This window comes from Equus quagga, unplaced genomic scaffold, assembly GCF_021613505.1.
Source record: "Equus quagga isolate Etosha38 unplaced genomic scaffold, UCLA_HA_Equagga_1.0 203_RagTag, whole genome shotgun sequence".
In the NCBI taxonomy this organism is placed as follows: Eukaryota; Metazoa; Chordata; class Mammalia; order Perissodactyla; family Equidae; genus Equus; species Equus quagga.
The window spans coordinates 9,437,707-9,458,102 of NW_025798627.1; the positions used below are offsets into that span (position 1 = coordinate 9,437,707).

At 35.0% G+C, this 20,396-nt stretch overlaps 1 protein-coding gene across 1 annotated transcript in view; it reads left to right on the forward strand.

The window, feature by feature from the left end:
• LOC124233469 (collagen alpha-2(V) chain) overlaps positions 1-20,396 on the forward strand; it is a 402,012-nt gene that overhangs the window by 16,794 nt on the left and 364,822 nt on the right. The window contains exon 2 of the mRNA XM_046650583.1: positions 4,495-4,598. The gene's annotated coding sequence lies outside the window, so the exon portion shown is untranslated. The remainder of the gene's footprint in view (positions 1-4,494; positions 4,599-20,396) is intronic.

Genomic DNA, 20,396 nt, shown 5'->3' on the forward strand with positions numbered 1-20,396 from the left:
TTGAGCAAATAGACCCAATGCCGGAGTTTTTAGTTTTACCTGGACATCTAAGTGTCGCCTTGCAGTTGTCCCAGTCCTTCATTCCTTCACTTGACACTGCCCCTCCCCAGCACACACTGTATTACACTCTGCTGTGAAAGGGGCCTATGAGCCTAAATTTCTTCTTTCTTAAAATTCTTCGCCTTCCCTACAGTGCACACCTATCCTATCAGAACAGAAGATTAAAATATTAGGAAGAAGGTTTCACATCTCCTTGGACCCAGTCATCATCCTTTTTAATATTTATTTGTTAATTTTTTCCCCTGGAGATTTGGCCATGATTTACTGGTTGATTTTGATTTCAGGCCATTGTAATCTCAGATTACTTACTCAGGGTGAGGGATTGGAGGATCTGAGCTGCTAGATTATTCTCAGTTTGGGAAATAGATTATTTTCATATAAACTTGTAGACATTCATGTGGCAGAGGGATTATATCCACAAAGGGAAAAAAATGCATGATATGTTGAACAATGACTCCCCGTGATCTGTAGGCTGAAATCTGTGCTGCTTTGCCTGGCAGTAAAGGACTTCCACAAATTGTCCTGACTTGTCTTTCTAATGTATCTTCTATTTCTCACCTCTATGAACTTCACTGTCGGTGAAGTCCCCCTGGCATTCCACGGAGATTCTAGACATGTACCTTTATTTAATGTTACTTCTACCTGAAATGCCCTCTTGTTTTCATTCTGCATATCTAAATCCTTTCCAAGAGCCCCCAAACTCCTCAGTTCTCTTTCACGAACATTCTCACGTATCTTCCTACTTTCCACTCAGGGCACTTAAAGTTTTCTTTACCACTCATTGCCATCTAATTATATAATACCTCATGAGTTATCTCACAAAAATCCTGGTTTTTTCTGTGTTTTGGTGTTAAGAGATGTATGCTCTTTGAGGGCAAGATAATATGTTGTTCTTGTAGATATCGTGCAATACTTCCTGCATTGTGGGTTCATAGTTACTATTTATTGGTTGATGATTTATTAATATGTAAAGTATCTGAGGACAGATCCTATGACCCCAAAGCTTTTAATAGTATTTGCATACCAGAGGTCCAAGCTGATGATGATGACTTCAGAACTATGTATGAAAATTATTTAAAAACAGAAATTATGACTGCAAAAATACAGATATACCATGTGGTGGCAGCAAAGGTACATCATTATTTTTTGCAGGTTTTGTATTATACTTCAGTCTACCAGAAATTATAATTATTCTACTGGCACATTGAAATATATTTTAAATGTCTAATAAGTAATCCTGGTGGAATATTATGGAGTGGGTATTTCTTAATATAAAGAAATTTAAAAAGATCTTTGGATCTTTAATTGTCTTTATTTACAAAAGCATCTTTTTAAATTCTAGAACTCCTCCATATCATTTTGGAATCAGATTCCTCTTCCCTCTGTCTTACCCCCTCTCTAGTATAAAAGTTTCATGAGCATTAGGAGCCGTTCTTTGACATTTGGGTTTTGAGACTGGTGTCGTTGGTGGCTCACAACGTTTCATGCTGTGTACAATGTGCACCTATACAAACTCCAGCTGTTGATGGTACATGTAGTTCTCTTGCAGACAGTCTTCTTAGGCATGGTGCCCAAGTTTAATTTCATGTGTAAAGTCATACTTAAAGTATGTAAACTGAAACAGATGTTAGTACTCCGAGAATGCATTTGGTGCACGAAGGAACAGTTCCCTAGCCTCTTCCACCCCCACTTTATTTTGAAAGCCCTTTTGAATACAAAAGGGCCTCTGGAGACCCATCTAGTGTCTTTGACCCTATTAGTGTGTAGCAATTCGTTCCTGGGAAACAGTTGCCCCAAACAAATGTTAGATTCTGCTTTAAACTCCTTCCTTAATAACCATATGGCTTTCTTTCCTTCCCTATAAGCTTTGTTTAACTAGTCTTTAATTAGGAAGCTATTTACTCTAATAATACAAGTTTTCTTAAAACTAAACTAGATCTTACTGATATCTTTTAAATAATAACTTTGAACTTTTGTTTTCCAAAAGACGAACAGTAATAAAGGCATATGTTTTTACAAAACCTATGTACCACTGCTGATTTATTCTCACTGCTGTGGTGCCAAATGTTAAAGTTCTATATTTGAAAGTCTTCCAGTATTTGGATTATGTTGGTGATAGTTTATAGAGTTCTAACCACATAATTAGTGCTTCCAGTAATTTTCAGAAAAAAAGATGAGTTATTAGAAGTAACGTCTAGCTACTTTCTTTTCTGTCTTCTTTCTTTCTTCTCTCCCTCTTTCTTTTTCTTTTTTCAAAGTACTTGTTAAGGGCCTACCTCAGGTACTCCCCTAGGCTCAAAAAGGATTAAGACACATCCTGGTCTTAAGGAATATTAAATATAATTTAAGAAAGAAGCACAAATTAAAAATCTCTGGCAGCACAGAAGAGCCAACCCATAATTCTGGGGAACTGAAGAGGACTTGGTAAAGGCGATAATATGGAGCTAGGTGTTGAATGATGGAGGGGAGTTCTCTGAGTGGTGGAGTTTCTCTAGGCAGCGGAATGGAAAGAGCACTAGTGTGATGGGTTTGTGGAACATGAAGGACTCTAGTATGGTTTTCTTACAGACACATGGGAGGAGGAATAGATGAGAATAGAAAGAAAGGGTAAGACTAGATTTAGTCATGCCTAAGAGTTTGGAAATATAAATGAAAAATCTTTCTTTAATTAAAAATGAGTGGTTATAGTTTTAAAGTTTTGATACATGTTTTGATTTATGATAAAACTTTGATTTATGTTACATAAAGGTGATAATAGATGACCTTTTTTCTACATAGTAAAATTTTAGATATCATAATAGATGATGCTCTTAAAGTTAGTGAATTACCTTCTACATCAGTAAAATACAGCCGTTGACTAAAAATGTAGGCAATTGCATGTAATATTCATATAATTTTTGCTTTGTTACATAAACATAAAAAATCCTCTTTGAATATATTTATATTTAATCATTTAAGTCCACAGATATTTAGCTTCTAGATTAAGAAGCAAAGCTTTAGTGAAAAATGTATGTTATGCATTTTTGTAATTATAATATAGATGTATAATTATAATGCTGAATTGGTAATTGGTAATTTGGCCTTTATTAATGGCCAGCTTACTGTAACTGGATATTAAATGTAACAGAAATAATTTAATTATCTAGATAGTATTTTCTTCACAAAGTAAAACCAAGCTCAAAGTGTGTGTGGAGAAACTTAGGTTCAAAAAATAAATTTCGTGTTATTTTTGTCTAGCTTTTAGACACTGATGGAAGTGTTTCAGTAGCTCTCTGTTTTTTAGATACATAATACTATTTTATGAAAATAAATTTTCCTACTTCTGGTTTTAGTATTTGTTTTATTTTCAAATCATACATCTTTTGGTCTTGACACTACGATCTCAGTTACATGGAAATACATGGTGTTATTTGTTGGGACACGTGGATGTTTTTAAAAATATTGTTGGAAGTTTGGCCTGGGAGTATTTGATACATCATTCTTCTATTAGGTCAGAAGAAAACATACTTCTAAATTAAGAGGGAAGCTTTCATATTGCTCTCTTCTATTTGATGCCTTACATTGAACTCCCTCTTTATTTTTTTAGCCTAAATTGTAAATCTAAAACAAACAGATTCTTAGTGCTCTACTTGCCATTTTAAAGTTTCCATCAAACTGTGGTTAGGGAGTGGATAGAAAACTATTATGACATTCTTTAGGTTTTCTAGTCTGCTTGAGTGATTTCATAAATAAACAGTAAAGCTTTAGTAACTTCATTTATGAAAGCCACTTGAAAAAATAATTGGCTAATAATTTTGTCACAAGTAAATTCAATCTTATAAAGAGGTTATAAAGACTGTATTTTTATTTTTTACATTAAGATAATTCTATTTTTAGGAGGAAGTGAATGGTTGTTAAGGAATTAAGTGGTAGTTTTAATCTGAATTTTTGCAATTACTTTGCACCTCACCTCCTAGTTAGGAGTAGACTCTAACTCTCATTTCTAGGACTTCTCAGAGAAAATATTAAGGAGAAACTAAAGATAATTTTCTTGTTTCATTAACTCGTTACACAATACTGTAGAACAAGGCTAACTGAGCAATTAAACTTGTATTTCTGGCTGACTAGGATGCATATGTCCTAGCATTGAGTTGATTTATAAAAATCAATAAAATGTAAGGATATTTCTGTAATTCTGTGAGCAGAATCTGTCCTGTGCATTTTGTGAATGTAATTTTCTGCTGAAACAAATACCAGTGACTTTCAGAAAGAAGTGTATCACTAAACAAGAATAAATGCCATGAAGTGAAAATTTTATAAACAAAACTTCAAATAAGGGAATGTATTTGTGCTGATTTTCAGGTAAATGACTACGGTAGTCGTAAAAATTAAACTTGTAAAGTACTCAGACCATGGACACCTTCAGTTATTTCACTTTCCTTTGATTGTTTCCAGGCTGGGTTTCTACAACCAAAGTCAAGAGGACCAGTTGAATAAATAATCCAGTTAATTACATCAAGACACCTGATAGATTCACAAATATTCCTGGATAACTCAGGGTAATGTGGTTAAATGATTATGTCATGATTTACCTGGAGTGCCTTTCATCACTACATGCCACTGTGGTTTAGGTCTACATGAGATTGAGGGAATAGTAGAGATGGTGACTGTCTCTTGTATGGCTTCTATCTGGTGTTTAGAAAGATAATCTAGAATAAAGCTGGTGGTAAAAAGATAAATTAGTATATATGAATCATGATTTTGTAGTAATTTTTTTTTTTCTGAGGAAGATTTGCCCTGAGCTACCATCCGTTGCCAATCTTCCTCTTTTTGCTTGAGGAAGATTGGCCCTGAGCTAACATCCAGGCCTGCCTTCCACTTTTTTTTATGTGGGTTAGCACCACGGCATGGCTGCTGATCAGTGGGGTAGGTCTGTGCCTGGGACCCAAACCCAGGCCACCAAAGCAGAGCACACCAAACTTAACCACTAGGCTTTGGGGCCAGTGACTGTAATTTTTGTCATATTCCAATATGTTTATTTATTTAAAACATTCTTATTTATTTATATTTTTGAGATATAATTGACATACAGTCACCGCTTGATATGGGGGTGGGGGATTCCAGGATCCGCATGGATACCAAAATCTGCAGATACTCAAGCCCCATGTATAAAATAGCGTACTATTTGCATATAACCTATGCACATCCTCCTATATATTTTGTCATCTCTAGATTACTTATAATACCTAACACAATGTAAATGTTATGTAAATAGTTGTTATACTGTATTGTTTGGGGAATAATGACATGGAAAAAAGGTCTGTACATGCTCAGTACAGATGCATGCATCGTGAGCCTTTTGATGCGTGGTTGGTTGAATCTGCAGATGTGGAACTTGTGGATACGGAGGACTGCCTCCGCCTGTATAACATTGTGTAGGTTTAAGATATACATGTTGATTTGATGCAGTTATATGATATTCCACTTTAAAGAATAACTATTAAAGGTCACCATAGTCACTGAGTTTTATTCTCTGGGTTGCTTCCCTTTTTACGATTTATATCCTATGGTCTTCAGACCAGTATTAAGTATTAATACTCATGGAATTTTTTTTAACAAACAGCTTTATTGAGGTTTAACTGACAAAAACTGTATATATTTAAGGTGCATAATTTGATGTTTTGATAGTCACATGTGTTTTTAAGAGTCTGATTTGAATGTAGTATACCAACTCTATTTACATAATAGTGCTGTCTATGCCCTTTCTTTCAACATCACACCATCTGAGAAGCAAAAAGCAAAAGTGTGCATATGTTCAGGCACTATAGTTTATAGTACAATGGGCAGGATATTAAGGTCTGTGAGACTGAATTAACTTACCATTAGCTTCAGCTTCACCTATAGCCTCTTATTTCAGGTAACTTAGTATTATTTTTACTCAGATTTGTATTCACTTACCTTTATCCTTTACTTAGAAAGAAGAATGGCCATCTGACTTGAAAGGGTCCCTTGTGCTAAATAATTGGCTAAATAATACAGCACAGTTTTTTACAACATGAGACATTAGAGTGGGTTTCATCTTGATCTGTAAATCAAGCACACGAATCTAGGTCAAGGGTAGCCAGGCAAATAGAACCAGTCAACCCAATTTTGGTTTGAATAGCCTTAAGTAATGGCTTCTACTTCTCACCATCAAAAATACTGCATCCATCCTCAGTGAAAGATCATTAAACTGCCATCACAAGATCTGGAGTTTAAGTTGCTATTACTGGAAAGGCAACCTTAATGTTTTTCTTTTCCCAGAAAATGAAAAACAGAAAAACTCTCATTTCCTGACTACATGTCAACTGTTACAAATGTCTTAAAGCAAAGAAAATGGAGCCTGCATTTGTTCAGAACAACAGTGCTAGTAAAAAAGTGTTGTCTTGCTGTAATATTCCTGCAAGCTAATTTATTTGTTGCTTTAGAAAGAAATTCTGTTTTCATTAAAATTATGTCTCTGGGTAGGTGATTCATAAACAGAGGACCTGGAAATGGAATCAGTCTCTTGAGCCTATTTACATTCTTAATCATACACAGCTGCTGAGTTGATGGAAGATTTTGGATTTTTCAAAGGCAGAGTCTTATCGTTTGTGATTAAAATGTTCGATCATGGTCACATTAAAACAATGCCAAGTGAAATAATCGTAGAAAACTAAGTTTTGAGGAAGGTAGATATCACTTTCAATGCGTGGTGAACCTCTTTTAGGTATTTTGAACTCAGCTTTTAGCACATTTTAAAAACTTTTCCTTTGATACAGAACAGCTGTGGCTATGTTTTGAGTGATATAAACATTCTCCTCCACCCCCTCCTTATTCTTACACTTTCCAGGCTCAAGGCAAAGGATTTAAAAACTTTGCGTTTTCTTCGTATTATGCACTTCCTGCAACTATTTACCTTTTTAACTAGATAACACTTTATGAGAAAACATTTACAGAGAGAGAGTTTAAACACCTACTTGAAGCAAATAACCCAAACATGGTTGAAAAACATTAACCATTTTCTTGAAAATTTAATACAATCTTAAAACATCTTCTTATAGTGTAGCCATTAACAAGTTTTCAAATGCATTTCCTTCTTGGACAGAACTTGGCCAACACAGACAGTATAAATTAGTACATAATCAGTAGATATTTGCGTTGAAGCAGGCAAGCCAATTAGAATTCTTTTCTCTTTGAGTTTATAGGAAGCGATCCTTCCAGTTTCTTCAACCACTGTAATTTACAGTTCCATCTTTCTTGCTTTTGTGATGATTTGTCTATGGGCTTTTTGTCTGAACAGTGTTAGGATCTTGGATCATCACTGATGAATTTCCCACACCTTAGAAGCTGTATTAACAAATTAATACTGTTTCCTGGCATCTTGTCTTTGAATAACATCATGTGCAAGTAGCTTTTAATATATAAGTAATCTAGTCTAAACCAATTTTCAAACAATTTTCCTGGTCTTAGGGTTAGAGGTCAGAGCTGGGTCAATCATGTTTAGCTACAGAACTTTTTCCTATAGAAATTTTCTTCTAAGACCTCAGGAAGCTCCTTTTTTGGTAGAGTTTGGGAGAGGGAAGAACTTGATTTTAGACTAAGGAGAAGTACAAGGATAAGATTATAATTTGTGGCAGGAAATATGCACTATAAAACTAACTTTTAGATTTTACCAATATATATATATTTTTTTGCTTATCTCTGCCCTATAAATATCACTTATGTAGGCAGTAATTCAATTTTTTTTTAAAGATTTTATTTTTTCCTTTTTCTCCCCAAAGCATCCCAGTACATAGCTGTATATTTTTAATTGTGGGTCCTGCTAGTTGTGGCATGTGGGATGCCACCTCAGCATGGCTTGATGAGTGGTGCCATGTCTGTGCCCAGGATCTGAACCAGCGAAACCCTGGGCTGCCGAAGCAGAGCGCACAAACTTAACCACTTGGCCATGTGGCCGGCCCCTATGCTTTTTTTTTTTTGTGAGGAAGATTTACCCTAAGATAACTTCTGCTGCCGATCTACCTCTTTTTATATGAGAGCCACCGCCACAGCATGGCCACTAACAGACAAATGGTATAGGTCTGTGCCCAGGAACCCAACCTGGGCCGCCAAAGCGGAATGCGCCAAACTTAAGCACTAGGCCACTGGAGCTGGCCCCACAATATCTGCTTTTTGATGGTCTTGGATGTTTCTGAACATAGTCAACTTTTAGTAGTGTCTGAGAAGGTATTATTTCAGAGATGGAGTCTACCACCTCTTCGTTTTACTTGAGAAATATATTGGTACCAAAAAATACAATACTTTAGAAGAAATATATCTTAAATAGTATGAATTCTTGATTTTTAGAAGTATAGCATAAAAATTAAAATGAGATTGAAATAAAAATTGCCAATTTGCAACACATTATTGATGATGGATTTTCTGTTACTTTGAACTTATTATTCATTTATTAAAAGATTTAATGTTAGGATTTGTAAATGTGAAAATTAATTATTGTTTGTGAATATACTTTGATTTTAGCTGAAGTATGTTGTGTACATATTTTCCTTTAATCATTCTATGAAGTGGTTGCAAATACTCCAGGAAAAACTAAGCTATTCATACTCATTGCTTTGAAAAGAAGTAAGAATTTCAAATCATGCAACAGATAATTCATTAGTCCAAAAAATAGTTCCTACAGGATAACAAATGTTGACTAAGTTTTGGCAGTGGCTTTAGAAGTTGTCAGAAGAACCTTGAGACAACAGAGATTTTTGACTGAAATGTGTTATGATTCTATATTGGGTTCGTGCTTATAGATACCCATCTGATCCTACGTGCATTTTCCACTGTGAGTGTGAAATAAGTTGTGTGCAAGAGTTTGTCTTTTTTGATTTACCACAGTATTATGTTACATGCCTCTGCTTTGTATTTTTCTCCTAGTTCTTTTAGACCTGTATTGCCTGCGTGCCTCCCCAGTAGCCAACACGTAGAATGTTCTGTAGAGTGCAATAATCTTAAGCAAGTTCTGTGACACTCAACTCTGTTAAATTGCAAATGGATATCCCATGTCATTTTTTTTGTGTTTCTTTTTATCATTCAGTTAATCCTAATATTTTCCAGTTAGTAATAATTATATTGATAATAATGGCTAATACTTATAGAGAACCTCTTATATGCCAGCAAAGTACTTTCGCTAGATTATCTGATTGATTTCTCACAGCTACCCTATAAAGTAGATATAGTTAGTATTTTATAGGTGAGAAAACTGGGGCACACAAATATTAAATAATTCATCCAAAATCATGTAAGTAGCAGTTGGCAGAATCAATATTTGTATCCAGACAGTCTATTTTCAGAGCCCTTATTCAGCCTCTCTTAGGAAAAAATTAGAAGAATGAAAATATTTGGTAATGAAATTAGTGTGAATCACCTAAGTCTTATGCACAAAACATAAACAAGAAAAACAAGTGCAGTTGACTTAAAATAAATTAAAATATTTTTTAAAAAGGTAGAACACCCAAGTCCCACATTTGTTTTCTTAGCATTCCTTTTGAATAGAAAAGGCAGTACATGCTCATAAATGAAAAACCAGACATCTAACAAAAGAAAAGTGTAAAGAATGCCCATAGTCCGAGACACACTATTAATTATTAACAGAAATACTACATCTCTTTAGATACCTTATATGTATAGATTTTGCATATTACTGAATTTTTACAAAAATAGAACCTTACCACGTATGTATTATAATTTGCAATGTTTTCTCAAACAGTTCATTACATCAAAACACCTGCCAGACTCATAAGTATACTTGGATAACTCAGGATAATGTGGTTAATTGAATGTGTTAAGATTTACCTGGAGTGCCCTTCATTACTACCTGCCACTGTGGTTCTGTTCTACATGAGGTCAAGGGAATAGTACAGATGGTGATTATATCTTGTATGGCAGATAATTAGACAGATTTTTATTTCTTCTATACCTCTACTAATTAATTAGGTTGTTTCAACTTTGTACTAACATAGCAAAAAGCAGGATTAATTTACCAAAATATATATATACATACTTTTATATATTTATGTAAAAGTAAAAACTAGAATACCTCCAAACATCTGAAAAAGTAGAAAATATTATAAGATACCTAAAGTGTTAATTATAGCAAAGTTATAAATATTCCAAAAAACACCCCCACTATTTGGGGATATTTATTTTAGACCAAAGAGTTGTTTTGCCCAAATTATTGTGTCTACTAATTTGCTTTCAGTCTTACTTTTGAAGTTGTATACTACTCTTATGGAGCTTGTATCAATTAGACATAATTGTGGACAAGGAGGAAGAAATGGATTATATTATCCTTGGGACAATGGTTCTTAACCTTGCCTTCATACTGGTATTACCCGGAAAGCTTTAAAAATACTAATGCCAGAGATTCTGATTTAATTATTCTGGGCTATAGCCTGGGCAACATGTTTTTAAAATCTTCTTAGATACTGATAATATTAAATATTTGTGAAATTGTGGAACAAATGAAAATCTCATACGTTGCAAGTGGGCAGGTAAAATGGTACAACTGCTTTGGAATACAGTTTGTTTCTTATAAAGATCTACATACAGTTCTTACATGATTCAGCAATTCCACTTGTAGGTATTTATTTAGAGAATTGAAAATGGATGGCCACACAAAGACTTGTGCAAGAATATTCTTGGCAGCTTTATTCACCGTCAGCAAATAGTCATAGTAGCCCAAGTGTCCTTCAGTAGGAGAATGGTTAAACACATTGTAGTACATTCGTACAATGGAATTCTACTCAGCAATAGAAAAGATGAACTACTCAAGCATTCAGCAACATGAGTGATGGTAGGCAGGATCCTAGATGGCTCCCAAGATTTTTGCCCCTGTGTGTGTACACATTTCTGTATAATTCCCTTGAGTATGGGTGGAACCTGTGAGTATGATGAGATATCATTCATGTGATTCTTATGTTACATGGCAAAAGAGAGATCATTATGGGTGAACCTCACCTAAACAAATGAGTCCTTTAAAAGAAGAGAATTTTCTCTAGCCAGTTACAGGAAAAGAAATCAGAGAGACATGCTCCAGCTGACCTGGAAGAAAACAGACATTTGTGTTGTGAACTGCCTATGGGGGCCGTGTGGCAGGGAACCTGAGGTGGCCTGTAGGAGCTGAAAAGGATCTCCAGCCAACAACTAGCAGGAACAATAACGGCCTCAGTTCTACAATTACAAGAAAATGGATTCTGACAACAACTAGTGAGCTTAGAGCCCCAGATGAGAACTTGCAGCCCTAGCTGACAGCTTGATTTCAGCCAAGGAGACCCTGAGCAGAAAATCCAGCCATGCTACCTGGACTTCTGACCCATAGAAACTGTGAAATATAGACTTGTATTGTTTTAAGCTGCTAAATTTGTGGTAAGTTACACAGGAATAGAAAACTGATATATGGATGAATCCCACAGATGTTATGCTGAGCAAAAGAAGCTGGACAGAAAATAATATGAACTGTATGATTCCATTGATATGAAATTCTAAAGCAGTTCTAAATAAGGAAAGTTTCTGAGTAGGTGGAAGTATTCTGTCTTGTGGTAGGATGTGAATTACATGGTTGTGTCCACTTATCAGAATTCTACTTCTAAGATTTTTGCACTTCAATGTATGTAAATTTTACCTTAAAACTGTTACGAATAATGATAATTGAGTGGGGATGGAGTGGGGAATGGCTGAAGAAATGAGTAAAACAAGAATGGCTAAATACTGATAATTAATGAAGTCACGTAATGGGTACACGAGGGTTAATGTACTATTATGATTACTTATATATGTTTGACATATTTTGTAGTAGTAAAAAAAAAAAAAAGTTTCTTATATGATTCTAATGCGGCCAAGTCTGAGAATCACTGATCTAAGTGGATTAGAGAAGAGCAAGTTGTGTTATGCAAAGCTTGGGCCTGGACACACTTTCTGGAGAATTAGAAAACAGTGTCCTAATATCAGAGGAATTCAGTTTATCAGGTCTCACCTCTCTCATCATCTCCAAGTGTACTGATGAAGAGATTGAGACCCGTGGGGCTAAGTGTCTAAGTTCAAACAGTACTCGTAATGGTGGAACTAGGGCTAAAACTGGGAAAAGATAAACCTTGTCTCTTGATATGCCCTGGAGATTCCCCGGTGGCTCTTTCTCTCTTTTCTCTTTTGATGGCTTGGCAAAAACTTGGCTCAGCAGAAGGAGCATGCCTGTTCAATGTGAGAACAAGGTCTCTCACTGATACCTGCTGTATTGCTAATACCTTATCTGAGCTCCAGAGGTTCCCCTTTTCTTCAAACATTTCTTCAGCCAGGAAACTCCCATTGTTACATAGTCCACCTGAAGTTTATCTTGCCCCTGTACCACTTGACAATGATACAAGGGCAGGGTTCCTTTCTTGGGTACTTCACATGATGAATCTAGCTGTGCCCACCCCAGGTACTCTACTCTGTGGGATTATGAGCACTTTGGGTATCATGTATAATCTGCTGTTTTCACCTTGTAAGTTTTCTTTTCAATAAACCTTACTTTATGCTTATGCCATGTGTTTCTAGGGCTGTTTTTCTGTTTCCCTTGAACAATAGTTGTTGACCATGAAGGGAAACACACTACTCATTCCAGTGTTAATGATATTTTTTGTAAGTGGTGGGATAGTTCAACTGGAAATATCTGCTTTTTTGGCTGTGTCAAGTCACTATCAGACCTGTAATTGGTAGCTCTTGGCTCTGCCGGCCACCATAACCCCAGAGTACTTAAGCCCAATAACTCAGAATTCCCAAAACAATGGATGTGCTAAGAAAGAAAAAACTAGGGGAGATAACTTGGAAAGATGTCAACATTTCCGAATGTCCTAGATGCTGGAGCATTTTTGTGGGATCGTGGATTTTCTTTTCCTTCTCTTTTTTTCAGATTGCATTCTTGATATGGACATTCTGAGCTACCTGAGCCTAGTATGGATGCACCAATGGTGTGGCTATAAATGTTTTTTAAGATTGAAAATTTAAGTGCCATAGTATAGAAGGAAGAGAGTAGCCAAAAGCCAGTGGATTAAAAAATGAAATTAAAAAGAAAGTTTGCATTAACGCCAATGGTTGACTATTTAAAACTAATTCTTCTGTTGAGAATGATTATAAAATCTGGATAAAACATTAAGAAGAAAAGAGCATCTATATGAAGGCATCAGATAGCTACCAAGTATTTTTAAGCCAAGATCTAAAGGAAGAGGGAAACTAACAAAAATGAGGCCAGCATTTGGGGAGGGGATATTTTCTCCCTCAAGGAAACTGAAAATTTCAAAAGTGAAAGCAGTGTTTGGAAGACTGAGAAGCTGAGGAGAGCTTCCTTGAGTATTGTGGAGATGAAAGTATAGAAATTGGAACTGAGGATTTGTCAGGGAGGTCGGCTTCTGGTCAATAGCCTATCTTTTCAGTTGGGACCCTCAAGGCTTCATCCCAGAGGAAGGATAAATCAGAAATAGACTAGCCGTGGAGGCCAGCAACTGAAGGTCAGTTTCAAATTACTTGATTGGATTAGGCAAACTTTAAATTTGCCTGCTGGTGACTGGATTAAAGCAAACTTTGCTTGATTGGATTAAAGCAGACTTTTCTTAGTGCAATGCTTGACAAAAGCAAAAGTAAATTCTCTGGAAGGAGATAATACCACCCAGATCCTCAAATTACCTTAACAATTTTTTAAAATCTGCAATGTCTGTCACCCAATAAAAACCTAATCCATTCATACAGAAAGAAAAGAATTGACCCAAACCAAACATCATAGAAATACATGCTCAGGAGGTCCAGGTGCTGGTGTTACCCAACACAGACTTTAAAATAACTATGATTAATAGTCAAGGAGGAAGAATTTTGGCAGCAAACTATTGACTGTAAAAAAAAAAAAATCAAAAGAAATGATAGAATACAAAATGAATATCTGAAATTAAGAACTTAATGAATAGCTTAACAGCATATTTGTTACAGCTAAAGAGAGAATTAGCAATTTGGTAGAGAATAAGAAAGTGTTCAGGCAGAAACACAGAAACAAAAAAATAAAAAATCTAGGAAAGAATACCAGAGAAGTATAAGACAAAGTGCAAAGGTCTGACGTATGTGTAGTTAGAGTTCCAGAAGAAGAAAGAGAATGGGGCAGAAGCAATATTTTAGGAGATTATGGCTGAGAAATTTCCAAAACTGATTAAATAAGTCAAGCCATATATTCAAGAAGTGCTGTGGACTCTGAGCAGGATAAATATGAATAAAAAAACTAATTCCGGCAAATCATAGTAAAACTGAAAATCATAGCAAAAAAAAAAATCATAAATTCAGAACAAGATATTTATTGTTGCCAAGTGAACCACAGTGTCTTACAGAGGACTTTTCGACAGAAACAGTGAAAGGCAGAAGATACTGGAATTATAACAGTGCAAAAAATATTATATATCATATATATTGGGCACAAAAATTCTGTTCTACAAAATACATCCTTTAAAAAGGAGGGTAAAATAAAGATTTTAAATAAAGACTGAAAGAATTTATCCCCAGAAGATCTGTACTAAAAGAAATAGTAATGAAGTACTTTATGCAGAATGAAAATAATTCTACCTGGAAGCATGAAAATGAAAAGAGAAATGAAACTCTATGGAAAGAGTAAATATATGTCTACATCCAAATGGTTTGTATTGCATTAACCAATGCTAATAATACGCCCCTGCTTTTAAAACACATAACAAAACAGCAGAAAATATGAGAAAGGAGAAATGCAGTTCAATTATTTAAAGTTCTTACATTGTTTAAGAAATGGTAAAAACACTATTAGACTTAAAAAAATTAAGGAAACGTAATTGTAGAGTAACTTTTAATAGTGAAAAAAATGTATAACTAAGTAGCTAATAGGAAGAAAATAAAATAATAAAAACTACATAATCCAAAATGCAAGAAAGAAAAGAAAACAAATACTAATATGAAAGACTTACCCCAAAAGAGATCAGTCATTGCACTAAATGCAAACAGATAAAATACACCAATTAAAAGGCAAAGATTGTCAGACTGGATACAAAAACAAATCCCAACTATGCTCTGCTCTGACCCTCACAGGTTAAATATAGGCATACAGAAATATTGAATGAAAAAGGATTAAAGAAGATATATCCTGCAAATAGCAACCAAAAGAAAATTGGTGTAACTTAACTAGTATCAGACAAACTAGACTACAAAACAAGGAGCATTATAAGTTATAAGGAGAGGTAAATCATAACGATAAAAGATTCAATCTTTTAGGAAGATATAATTTAAAATTGTGTGTATCTAATGAAATAACTGTAATCTATGTAAAACAAACATTGATTGTACTTAATGCAAACATGGACAAAACCACAATTAAAGTGAGAGATTTTTAGCATAACTTCTATAAATAACTGATAGATTGAGCAGACATAGAAGAATATAGGAGATTTGAGTAATAACAAGCATTATCTAATATGTAAATTTGTTTACACACATATAAAACTACACCTAGAAACTGTAGAATACATATATAAGATATTTGCCACATGCTTGGCTACAAAGCAAATCTCAATACATTTCATAAGATCGAACATCACAATATGTTCATTGAGCACAGTTGAATTATTCTAGAAATCAATGACTAAATGCCAACTAGAAGCTTTCCAAGTGTTTGGAAATTAAGAAATACTATTATGAATAATCCATGAATTTAAAGAAGAATTGCTGTAAAGATTAGAAAACATTTCAAACTGAATGCTAATGGAAATATGACATATTAAAATTTGTGGAATGCAGCTAAAAGCGCTACTGAGACATGAACTCATGGTGTTGAATAAACACAGAAAAAGGGCTAAAAATCAGTGATTCATCTCAAAAGTATTAGACAGCAAATTAAATTCAAAGAAAGTAAAAGACATAAAGAACGTAAGAGCAGAAATTAATAAAATGGAAAATAAATATGCAATTGAGAAAATAAAAGAGCCAAAATTAGATTCTTAAAAAAGACTAATAAAATCGATAATCCTTTGGTGTGATTAAATCAAGGAAAAGAGAAAGAAGGCAAAAATGTCCAATATTGGGATTAAAAAGGGGACATCGCCACTGATCCTACAGACACTAAAGTTGATGACAAGGTAATAGTATAAACAAATTTGGAAATTTAGATGAACAAATTCCTCAAAACTCAACAAAATTGGCATGAATGAAAAAGAAAATGTGAATCCTCCTAGATATTAAAGAAATAGAATCAATAATTGAAAGCATTCCCATCTGGGATTTTTTACCTTTAAATCTCCAGTACAAAGTATGTGGAATGCCTGGTTTATACCAGTGCTCACATGATACTAGTTGAATGAGTATGTAAATCTCTAGTATTGAAATATTCTCACTGCATTGCTCATATTTTTTTATACATCTGTCTCTCCTATTAAATCCTTGAATGGAGCGTAGTGGCTTAGCCAGTTTTGTATCCCCAGCATCCAGTACCAGTATTTATAACTGGTCAATAAAGGTTTGTTGAATAATTGAATTAAAACGGAAGAGAGCTACTAATGTTTACTGAGTGCCTTCTACACATCAGGAACTATACTAGGGACACTTAAATAATTGTCTTACTTATTCTTAATGGTACTTTTATGAGAGGGGAATTTTTAGTCCCATGGGGGAACTACATCTTAAATCAGCTAATTAACTTGCTCATGCTCAGAAGTGGCAGGGCCAGGATTTGAATTTGGATTTGAACTGTCTTCAAAGTCTATTTCTCTCCACTATCCTAGTGGTTTCCAAATTGACTGCATGCACCCTAGAGGGGTACTTACTTGAGGAAAGAAAATTGTAGAAAGGAGCAAACTGGGGATGAAAGAGGTTAAATAATTTGTCTGAGATCACACACTTCAGCTTTTTCCTCTAGTACATGTACCATTAAGAAAATTTCTAGGGGCCAGCCTGGTGGTGCAGTGGTTAAGTTTGCATGCTCTGCTGTGGCAGCCCAGGGTTCGCCAGTTTGGATCCTGGGCATGGACCTATGCACCGCTTGTCAAGCCATCTGTGGCAAGCATCCCACATATAAAAAACAGAGGAAGATGGGCATGAATGTTAGCTTAGGGCCAATCTTCCTCAGCAAAAAGAGGAGGATTGGTGGTGGATGTTAGCTCAGGGCTAATCTTCCTCAAAAGAAAAACTATAAATATCTTAAACTTTATAAAGTTTTGTAAAGCTAATACCAGTGAGAAATTGGTAATAAAGATTCCTGTATCTGACCAAAAAGGCCTTGGTTTCTACTTTTACTTAAATATCCTGATTCCCATCTAGTAGAAGCTTTATATATGTTCTTTTTAAATAGTATATTCTAAATACCAAGAAAACAACAACAAAAATGTAGCTGTCACTTTTCATGCAAAATTGTGAAGTTAGCCAATAGCTTCTTTTTTAAAATTATTTTATTGAGGTCATAATGGGTTATAACTGTGACATTTCAGGTGTAATTTGTTGTTTATCAGTTTCTGTATGGCCTGCATCGTGCTCACCACCAGTAGTCTAACTTTTATCCATCACCGTATATATTTGCCTCTTTACCCCTTTCACTCACCCACCAATGCCGTTCCCCTCTGGTAACCACTAATCTGTTCACTTTGTCCATGTGTTTGTTTATCTTCCACATATGAGTGAAATCATGTGGTGTTTGTCTTTCTCTGTCTGACTTATTTCACTTAACATCATACCCTCAAGGTCCGTCCATGTTGTTGCAAATGGGACAATGTCATCTTTTTTTTTTTTTTTTAACAGCTGAGTGCTAGTGCATTATATATGTATACCACGTCTTTATCCATTCATCACTTGATGGGCACTTGGGTTGCTTCCATGTCTTGGCTATTGTGAACAATGCTGCAATGAACATAAGAGTGCATAAAACTCTTTGAATTATTGATTTCAAGTTCTTTGGATAAATACCCAGTAGTGGGATAGGTGAATCATATGATATTTTTTTTTAAAGATTGGCACCTGAGCTAACAACTGTTGCCAATCTTCTTCCTTTTTTTCCCCTTCTTCTTCTCCCCAAAGCCCTCCAGTACATAGTTGTATATTTCTAGTTGTGAGTGCCTCTAGTTATGCTATATAGGACACCACCTCAGCATGGCCTGATGAGTGGTGCCGTGTCCGTGCCCAGGATCCAAACTGGTGAAACCCTGGGCCACCAAAGCAGGCACGTGAACTTAATCACTCAGCCACGGGCTGGCCCCTCATATGGTATTTCTATTTTTAACTTTTCGAGAAATTTCCATACTGTTTGCCATAGTGGCTGCTCCAGTTTTCATTCCCACCAAAAGTTTATGAGGATTCCCTTTTCTCCACATCCTCTCCAACATTAGTTATTTTTTGTCTTGGTAATTATAGTCATTCTAACATGTGTAAGGTGATATCTCATTGTAGTTTTGATCTGCGTTTCTGTAATGATTAGTGATGTTGAACATTTTTCATGTGCCTGTTGGCCATCTGTACATCTTCTTTGGAAAAATGTCTATTCATATCCTCTGCCCATTTTTTGATCGAGTTGTTTGTTTTTTTGTTGTTGAGTTGTATGAGTTCTTTATGTATTTTGGAGATTAACCCCTTGTTGGATATATGATTTGCAAATATTTTCTCCCAGTTGGTGGGTTGTCTTTTTGTTTTGCTCCTGTCCTGGTTTCCTTTGCCTTGCAGAAGCTCTTCAATTTCATGCAGTCCCATCTGTTTATTTTTTCTTTTGTTTCCCATGCCTGAGTAGACATGGTATTCAAAAAGATGCTCCTAAGACCGATATCAAAGAGTATAGTGCCTCTGTTTTCTTCTAGGAGTTTTATAGTTTTACATTCAAGTCTTTAATCCATTTTGAATTAATTTTTGTCTGTGGTATAAGGTGATGGTCTACTTTCATTCTTTTGCATGTGGCTGTCCAGTTTTCCCAAGAGCATTTATTGAAGAGACTTTCCTTTCTCCATTGTGTGTTCTTGGCTCCTTTGTCAAAGATTAGCTGTCCATACATGTGTGGTTTTATTTCTGGGCTTTCAGTTCTGTTCCATTGATCTGTGTGTCTGTTTTTGTACCAGTATCATGCTGTTTTAATTACTATAGCTTTGTAGTATATTTTGAAGTCAGAGATTGTGATGCCTCCAGCTTTGTTCTCTTTTCTGAGGATTGCTTTCACTATTCTAGGTCTTTTGTTGTTCCATATAAACTTTGGGCTTCTTTGTTCTATTTCCATGAAGAATTTCTTTGGGATTGCATTGAATCTGTAGATTGCTTTAGGTAGTATGGACATTTTAACTATGTTTATTCTTCCAATCAACGTGCTTGGAATATCTTTACATTTCTTTATGTCATCTTTGATTTCTTTTAGTAATGTCTTGTGGTTTTCAGTGTATAGGTCTTTCACCTCCTTGGTTAAATTTATTTCTAGATATTTTATTCATTTTATTGTGATTGTAAATGGGATTATATTCTTGAGTTTACTTTCTGCGAGTTCATTATTAGTGTATAGAAATGCAACTAGTTCTTTAAAGTTGATTTTGTACCTGGCAACTTTGTAGTAGTTGTTGATTATTTCTATTAAGTTTCTGATGGAATCTTGAGGGGTTTCTATATATTGAATCTTGTAATTTGCAAATAGCAAGAGTTTCACTTCTTCCTTTCCAATTTGAATACCTTTTATTACTTTTTCTTGCCTAAATGCTCTGGCCAAAACCTTCAGTACTATTTTGAATAGGAGTGGTGAGAGTGGGCACACTTGTCTTGTTCCTGTTCTCAGAGGGATGGCTGTCAATTTTTCACAGTTGAGTATGATGTCTGTGAGTTTGTCATATGTGGCCTTTATTATGTTGAGGTACTTTTCTTCTATACCCATTTTATTGAGAGTTTTTGTCAAAAATGGATGTTGGATCTTGTCAAATGATTTCTCTGCATCTATTGACATGATCATGTGATTTTTATTCCTCATTTTGTTAACATGGTGCCTCACATTGATTGATTTGTGGATGTTGAATCATCCCTGCATTCCTGGTATATGTCCAACTTGATCATGGTGTATGATCCTTTTAATGTATTGCTGTATTTGGTTTGTCAATATTTTGTGGAGAATTTTTGCATCTATGTTCATCAGCAATATTGGCCTGTAATTTTCCTTGTTTATGTTGTGCTTGTCTGGTTTTGGGATCAAGGTGATGTTGGCCTCATAAAATGAGTTAGGAAGCATTCTGTCTTTTTCAGTTTTTTGGGATAGTTTCAGAACGATAGGTATTAAATCTTCTTTGAATGTATGATAGAATTCTCCAGAGAAG